General features: G+C 34.7%; 1 protein-coding gene across 1 annotated transcript in view; it reads right to left on the bottom strand.

Moving 5' to 3' along the window:
• The window catches only part of PTPN12 (protein tyrosine phosphatase non-receptor type 12), a 48,730-nt gene extending 41,631 nt beyond the window's left edge, over positions 1-7,099 (bottom strand). Inside the window, exon 1 of the mRNA XM_046669171.1 lies at positions 6,971-7,099. The gene's annotated coding sequence lies outside the window, so the exon portion shown is untranslated. The remainder of the gene's footprint in view (positions 1-6,970) is intronic.
• Positions 7,100-9,469: the final 2,370 nt, after the last annotated feature.

Below are 9,469 nucleotides of genomic sequence, written 5' to 3' on the forward strand. Positions count from 1 at the left end.
GTCTTTAAAACAAAAATCTGATGATGTGAAGCCATGTGTTACAGTCGTAATCAGAATAATCTCAGGCACTCTTCTAAAATACAGGAGACTCCTGGGCATCATCCCAGATTTACTACATAAGAGTCTGGGGTTTAAATCTGTAGTTTTTAAAAAGCATTCAACTACTGATACACAAGTTCATTTGCCAAAATTCTTATTAGAAAATCTAACTTTCATATTTCACAAGAAATTATAAAAATTAAGTAAACTGTGAGAAATAAATAAATTAGGATGATGTCTAAAAAGTGTTCAATACTGTATTTGGCCAATAATATCTATTATTAGGTAATGTCCACTTAGAATAAAAAACAATCTTTACAATAAAGTCCAAAACATAAATTTGATTAATTTTGTAAAATTACATAGTTTTATTTTCTAAATAAAAGTAATATGTACATGATTTTTAAAATTAGACTTAAAGAAAGATATAAAATGAAAATTAATCTTTCCTTGTCCTTGAATTCCAGGGTTCTCTCTTTCCCAAAAGACACTATTAAGGTTCTTTTTTTCCTTTGAAAAGTAATTTTTATGCATATATCTATATACTTTGAAAAACTACACAAATGCAATGATACCATACACGTTTTTCTGTACCTTGTTACTTTTCAGTTAAGAATATATGCTAGAATGCCCCCCAAAGCAAATACACATCTGTCTTACTCTTTTTAACGTTACATGGAATCTATTATATGGATGTTTCATTGTTCAACCAGCTACATCACTGATGGGCCATTTTTTCTATTAGAAACACGACTGCAGTGAACACTGCCGTACGTGTATCTATTAGCAGCATTGGTACAGAGTAAGTTCTTAACAGAGGAATTGCTACTTGCCTTCTAGAAGGTATATACCAACTCACACAAAACAAGTGTTATTAGTAAAACTGAGTGTCATCATACTTTTTAATAGGTGACAATCTAAAAAGTAAAAAATCAGACTTGCATTTCTTAATTATGCAAATGACTGCACATTTTCATAGTTCTTGGTTATTCATATTCTTTTACCATAAACCATATATTCATATTCTTTGTCCATTTTACCCATATGTCTATGTTGTCCTACTGATTTATATGAAATCTATGTAAAGAGAGAAAAATCAGCCCTGAGTGATAAGCAGCACAAATAGGTTTTTCCAGCTTGTGTTGATTTTTAAAAACTTTCTTAGAACTAATTTTAGATTTACAATAAATTGCAAAAATAGTATAGAAAATTCTCATACGTCCCTTACCCAGCTTCCCTTCATGTTAACATCTTATATAACCACAGCACAATTACCAAAAATAGAAAATTAACATTGTTACAATACTACTCAACAGACTGTATACAAATATTACCAGTTTTTAAAAAAATATCTTTTTTCTCTTTCCAGGGTCCTACATTACATTTAGTTATTGTTTCTCCTTAGTCTCTTCCAATCTATAAAAGTTGCTTTGATTGACTTTTTTCTTATGGTTGGAACGAGGTTATGCATTCTCAGTAAGAACTCCAGAGAATGATGATGTGTTCTTCTCAGTGAGAAGACACACCAAGGGGTTCATGATATCAATGTCCTATTACTTGTGTAACCTTGGTCATTTGGTTAATATGGTGTCGGCTGGTGTCTCCACTGTGAGTTACTGTCTTTCCCTTTGTAGTTAATAAGTATTTAGGGGAAGATACTTTGAGCCTAGGAAATCCTACAGTAGTAGGACTGCCTGCTATTCATGGGCTCTAGATTAGAAAGGACCATAATACATAACAGGTAAAATACCATTACCATGCTTCAGTCCTTTCCAATCCAAGGACAATGAATATTAAAGACAAGTAAAATACAAAAGACAAATACAGAAATGTTAATGGACACAAACTTCTTAGCAAACTCTTAAATGACAACTAAAGAATAATTAATTAATTTGCCAATGACCTAAAGTTTATAAATTAGTACTAAGGCCCAGTTCTGCTGATTTTATTATTTATTTTTGGTGAAATCTTCTTTAGAAATTTGTAGGAAGAGATATGTAAGAAAGACATGCTAGCCTCCAATTACCATTACTTATCTCCTGAGCATGTTTCCAGGGAGGAGAACGTTTACATGTTTATCAACGCTCTGTTTATTATTTCACTCCAATCTACGTCTTTTCTCAAGTCACTTGGGATAGGAAATAAACATACAAGAAAACGCTACGCTTCTGCTAACGAGAACAGAACATTCAGTAGTTCAGATAATGGTGGTTAAGCAACCATACGTAAGCTTCCTCTCACCCTGTCTGCCAGTAAAGAGGGGTCCCAATCAATTACCCTTATTCATGTGGCATATTAGCCTCTATTCAAATTATCTCAAAGGCAGAAACTTTATACAGTTGTTGGTTTGCACAACAGCTGGGTCACCACTGGATCCTCAGTAATTGTTTCCACGGACTGTGGATCCAAACGAGAACAGTGGCTCCCAAATGACAGTCAAGACTGGCGCCAGGCTGCTACATGCCAGCTGGAAATTTTTTAAAAAATTTTCTATGACAGAAAATTTTATAGCATACACAAAAATATAAGCGTATAATGAATCCCATATATCCATTACCCAGTTTCAATAATTATCAACATTTTGCCAATCTTATTTCACCTATCTCTAATCATACAACCACCAGGAGTTGGGGAAAGCAAATTAAAACACACGATTGGTGAGTCCCACATGGTGCAGTAAGTTTGATTCAGTAAGTTCAAGATGGGCACAGAAATGGCCTTTTTTAAACTCTAAAGCACAGGCAAATTTTGCAGTCACTGCTTTATACTATATCATCATAGTATACACTATTGAGAATTTAAAAATCAATCTTATGCTGCTTATATAGGATAGCATTAGGTGTATTTTAATAGTCTTCATTGGTGCTCCTATTAAGCATAAATATGAATAGAAAGAATTTTAAAACATCAAAGAAATGAAACAATCATTCCTCTCCATGGTTTTGCTGAGTGCCTCTGCAACCTTTCAAGAGCCCAACTCCACACAAAGGAAACCAGTATTAGCTACACAGCAGGGTTGTTAAAGCAAGTGTTCTCCCCTTGAACAAACATCAACAACCTATGGCAACAAGAAAAATATAAATATTGTCACCTCCAAGGAAACAGAAACCTCCTATTGACTAAATCCTAGGTCTGAAAAATAAAAAGATCTCCATGCTTAACATTAGAATAGGCAAAGTACCCTGATCCATCACTTCTAAAGGCTAGCCAGCTCAGTTTTAGCCCTCTCAACAAAGCACAGGTCACGCTTGACACAAGGGTACCTAGAACTTTCTTCCTTTTTTCTTTTTAGATTGGCACCTGAGCTAACATCTGTTGCCAATCTTTTTTTTCCTTCTCCTTCTTCTCCCCAAAGCCCCCCCCCATACATAGTTGTAGGTCCTTCTGGTTGTGTTATGTGGAACGCCACCTCAGCATGGTCTGACAAGCAGTGCCATGTCTGCACCCAAGATCCAGTGAAACCCTGGGCCTCCAAAGCAGAGCGCGCAAACTTAACCACTTGGCCACGGGGCCAGCCCCTAGAAATTTCTTAATTCTGGGACTGGCCTTGGTGTTCTAGTATAAAATAAACCAAATTTCCAAGATAGCTCCAGGAAAACCTAACTGATCTTTGAACAGTGATGAAATTACTTCTAATGGATCAAAAGCCAAGGATGTCCGCTCTTGCCACGTCAAGTCAACATTATACCAGAGGTTCTAGCCAAAGTAATAAGGCAAAAGAGATATTCGGAATGCAAAGGAAGTAGTAAAACTATCATTATTGGCAGATGACACATTCTGTATGTAAAAAAACCTGAAGGATCCACAAAAAACTCCTAAACTAATAAATGAGTTAAAAAATATACAAATATGAATTTTATTCCCATATACTAGTAATAAAGCATTTGAAAATAAAATAATTCCATTCACAATAGCATAAAGAATTTTTTAAAAAGGGAAATACAAGACTTGTACACTGAAAACCATATAACATTACTGAGAGAAATTAAAGAAGATCTAAATAAATGGAGAGAGACATTCCACATTCATAGATTGGAAAAGTCAATATGGTTAAAGACAGAAATTTCCCCCAAATTGATCTATAGGGTCAAGGCAGTCCTTATAAAAATTCCAGTAGGGGGCCAGCCACGTGGCTCAGTGGTTGAAGTTCCGCAGGCTCTGTTGGTGGCCCAGATTTGTGAGTTCAGATCCCAGGTGCAGACCTGCTCCACTCATCAGCCATGCTGTGCAAGGGTTCCACACACAAAGTAGAGGAAGTACTGACACAGATGCTAGTTCAGGGCTAATCTTCCTCAAGCAAAAAAAAAGAGGAGTATTGGCAAGAGATGTCAGCTCAGGGCAAATCTTCCTCACAAAAAAAGAAGAAGAAAAAAAAATTCCAGGAGGACGTTTTACAAAAATTGACAAACTGATCCTACAATTTATACAGACAGGCAAAGGATCCAAGAGAACCACACCAATTAAAAAAGATAAGAACAGAGTTGGAGGACTTACACTTCTTGCTTTTCAAACTTACTATAAAGTTATAGTAATCAAGACAGTGTGGTACTGGCTTCAGAACAAGTCAGTGGAATACAATTAAGAGTCCAGAAACAAACCCTTACATTTATGGTTAAATGATTTCCAACAAAGGTACCAAGGTAATCCAGTGGAGAGAGGATGGCCTTTTCAACAAATGGTGCTAAAACAATCTCACAAGCACACAGATTATTTCAGACCCATACCTCACACCATATTAAAACATTAACTCAAAACGGATTCTAGAATTAAATCTAAGAGCTCAAACTACGGTAAGGGCTAAAACTATAATACTTCTAGAAGAAAAATGAGAAAACATAGTGGGAAATCTTGGTGACCCTGGATTAGGCAGAGTTCTTAGATGAAACATCAAAAGCATGATCCAGAAAATTGATAAACTGGACTTGATCAAAATTAAAAGCTTGCACACTTTACAAAACATCACTAAGAAAATGAAAAAATAAGCCATAAACAAGCCCACTTCAGAGTTTTGTTGTGATGATTATGGCAAATAATCCACTTATTACAGAAACTGGCAAACAATACAAATCAGGGCTTTCCTTTTTCAGAGGGCCAGTTTAACAGCACACCACTGACCTCCCTCTCTCTGTTTAAAATTATGAAGCAACCCCCTTCTGTTCTCAGCTTTCTCTACATGCCTCATTCCTACTATATTCTTCTCAGTAACACTTATCACCCTAAGACAGACCATATATGTTATTTGCATTTATTGTCCACCACCTCGACTAGAATAAGCTGCACAAAGGCAGGGACTTTTGCCAGTTTGTTTTCTGCTGTATCCCCAGCACACAGTACATGCCCAAAGCTTTTTGTAAAATGAATGAATGAAATACAACATATGAAAACAGAAATCTGGAGCTGTTTAAGTTTCACTTCCCAGGTAATACAAAAAGAAGGTGCAGAAACTCTCTCTTTAAGAGTACATGCATTAATTGCAGAGCACAGTAAGAGTACCTCAAGATTATCTTCCTTAACAAAAACTGTCCAGAATCCCATACCATTCACTATTCTGAGGTGGACTGGTAAGGAAAGTAGAGTGTATTTTGCAAAAGCTTAATGAGTGGTTACTATGTGCTAGGTACATTTCTAAGCCTTTTACATGTATTAGCCTATCTGATGCTCAAAGTAATCCTGAAAAGTGTTATTATTTTAATCTCCGCTTTACAGGTGAGGAAACCAAGTCCAAAGTCATGCAGATACCAAGTGGCAGAACCAGGATGCGAACCTCCAGAGTCAGAACTCTTCCCCACCATGCTATACTGCCACTTGGTCGTTCTGCTGACACAGTCACCCACAGCTCCCACAGCTGAGAACAAAGCTGAACACCAACAGAAAGACGAAGGGTTAAGTCTACGCAAAGAAGACAGTGAGAAAGAGAGGGAAGGAGACAAGAGAGGGAGAAGGCAATTTGAAAGAGGGATATCATGGGAGAAGAAAATTTCAGAAACAGGTCTGGTCAATGGCGCCAAAACAGTTAACAGAAAGGAATAAGGACTGAAGACAGACTACCAAATCTGGTCATTAAAGTCACTGGGAACATTATCAAGGACATTTTAGAGAGAACAGGCTTTAAGAATGAATGAAATGTTGCCAATTATACCTCAATAAAGCTGGGGAAAAAATGATGGATGAGAGTTGAGGAAATGGTCATGGAATGGAGATATTTTAAAATACTTGAGGAGAAGGAGAAAGACTACTGGCAGCTTTAAGAGATGGCAGGTAGGATGGAAAGCTTTTATTTTATAAAATGGGGACACACGTAAGTACACATGCTTTTAGAGTTAAAGGTGTTTTGCCAAAAAACTACGCTATTTAAGAATACAATTATATTATTACTAGAATACAATGCTATCAGTGGAATGCATACTCTCAGAGATACACACTTGGACCGCTGAGAACAGCGGACATGCAGTCATGGGTCACCTTATGCTTCATTGTCACACATAATTAATCAATTAAAGTTCTTATGGTGAGCAGACGATAGATAAGAGTTGAATATTGTTAGCATTTTACAAAATGTATTCAATTATATTTTTTGAATTATTTATCTAGATAATTTTAACCAATTTTATTTTAACCAAACTTCTTTGAACAGGAAGCCCACAAAAGATACTCTTACTTGGATTTCTCAGTATTTAAAGGTAAGTTAGTATCAGAGTAATTGTGATGCTTAAAGGAAAAAAATTTAAACAATAATAACAACAAAAACTACTATCAGAAGGAAAAACAAAAAGCACAATTACAAATTATCATCTTTGTAGTGTACCTTGAAAGGGATGTTAATTGCTACCTCCTTAACAATCAAACTCATTAGGAAGAATAAAGCTGGTTTAGGCTACAAAACTGCTCATTAGCATTCCCATTTGTTCTATTAAGGGCATTTCAAACTTACATGGCAGTATGTCCTTATATCTGTTCTTTTTTACATTTTCTTCTTTTTCTCCAGTGGCTGTGGGATAAATCTTTTCTGTTCTATATTTGGTAGACAATCTTCTTAATCGCTTAAAACACAAAAAAAGAAAAATTCAAGTTTAGAAAAACATTAATATTTTCAAAATTTTAATGATTTAGAAATAGCTCTTCAATGAATTTTGCTAAACCCAGTTCCTCACAACTCATTTTCTTGTTTTTCTAAGCTCACAATACCTCTCCACCCCTCAATAATTAACCCCAAGGGTAATTTCTTTTTTAGCGTAAGTGCAAACATAAGATTAATATTCCAGTAGTGAAAGAAAAGGGACACTAGAAATCATTAATAAACACACAGAATACTTAACTCAGTCTTTATTTTGTGTTTTAACTAAAGGTCCCCAAAACTAAGTTTTAAAATCATGCCTAAAAGATCACATATAAACTTCTTTCTTCCTTCTCTCAATATACCTTGAGCACCCATCATGTGCCAGGCTCCTTCCAAGGCATAAGCTAATAATTACTTATAAGACACTGCAAAACAAAGTTCTTTCACGTTGAATTGGAAATGTCCAACAAAGACCAATTCTGTGTATTCACTGCGTTACAGAAGCGGTTTGTGAGTTAGTGACAAGCCCTTACCACATATGGCAGTGGGGATGTTCTTTGGGCTGGAATATTTCTGAACGTCAGTAATACACTTCCTGCTTTCAGAAGCACTGAAAAGTCAGCATTGTGAATCGTTTAAATTCACTACTCAATTACATTGCTGAAATTTAATTTCAAAGGAGCCTACTTTCTTCCAGGTTTAAAGACATATTGAAAGCATTCTGGTTTTACTATTCAAAAAATTATTAAATACAAACTAAATGAAAAAGAAGCCCGGTAACATTTAACTTTCTCACCATTTTATTTTTGCTACTTGTGATACTAAAATTTAAGCAACTAAGAATATTATGTCTGTATTTCTAAAAATCACAGATAGAACTCTAATTCAAGATTCTTAACTTATTCTTGTTATACTTTTACAGCACTTGAAATAATCTTACAAATAGGCACTTACATATAGAATAGTGAGCCTTTTGTTTTTCTTTAAAAACTACTGAACTTTATCACCACAATCTTAGAGATTTAAAGCAGGAATATGCATTTTTTTTCATTACAATGAAAAGACTTACTAGCATCTTGTTTTGCATTGGCACATTGCCAAAGTAAAATCCCCCACATTTATGATGCTATTTCCTGTGGTAATAAAGTTCTCAAAGTAAGCAAGCATACTGGGGGGAAAAAGTGTATTGAAAAGTAAATGGTTGTTGGTGAGGGTGTGCGAAAACCAGAACTTCAGTACAATGCTGGTAGGAAAGAACATTCGCACAACCCCTTGAGAAGGGTGATTTGGCAATTACAAACACCCATAACCCCTTAACCAAGGAAGTGTACTACAAATTTGTCCTCTAGATAAACCACACACATGAAACAATGTATGCAGCACAAAGGTACTCACCGAAGCACTGTTTATAAAAACCAAAGACTGTAAACAATCAAAAAAGTCTGTTAATAGAGGACTGGTAAAAAGATTGGTTTTATTCATACAATCAAATATGATACAGCTGAAAACAAATAAGGAAGCTCTTTACATATAGTGATACGGAAATATCTCAAAAATACATATTAAGTATAAAAAGCGGGGAACACAATAGTGTCTATAATACACCACTATTGGTGTTAAGAAAAATAAAAATATATTTGTATTTGCTTGTACACGTGTATAAAATATCTCTGGAAGAGAAACTATTAACAAAGGTTGTTTGTTGTCTGTGGAGAAGAGAAACGGGTAGCTGCAGGAAATAGTCAGGAAGCAAACATTACTATACGTCCTTTCATACCTTTTGGATTATATGAATGTATTGCCTATTCAAAAAATTAAATATTAAAAAAAGGGAAAGCAGAAAAGATTGTTCATGATTTCATTACTCCACATTAACAAAGATCCTCCTAGTTACTTCCATATACATCTTACATACTTAATCAGAATTTTTGTATTTTTTCTGCTCAAAGATTTTCATTTTCAGATATTTATAGTATCTTCATACAGTACAAAATATTCTATGTAAATGTGACTCAGAAGGATATCAATCTAAATAGCTGCAGAAACACAGGAGGAAAAGGAATGTAACTTAGGTAACAATCATTTAAAATATATATATATATATATATATATATATATATATAAAAACTACACAGGAAAGGAAAGGGGGGATGGGTTTAATCATAAAATGTCAACATAATTCTGAAATACCTGCTGCGATCACTCTAAGCATTTCTTCTTTTACATGACAAATTTGAGAAATGTGCAAAACAAAGTTTTTATGTGAAATGATTTTTCATTTCGCATATAAGGAACTTGAGAACACTTTTGTGTACAAATAAATATCTAATTTGCGTTTGAATTTTTATATATGCAGTTTTCTTAAATCCTAGC

Source organism: Equus quagga, chromosome 8 (genome assembly GCF_021613505.1).
Source record: "Equus quagga isolate Etosha38 chromosome 8, UCLA_HA_Equagga_1.0, whole genome shotgun sequence".
In the NCBI taxonomy this organism is placed as follows: domain Eukaryota; kingdom Metazoa; phylum Chordata; class Mammalia; order Perissodactyla; family Equidae; genus Equus; species Equus quagga.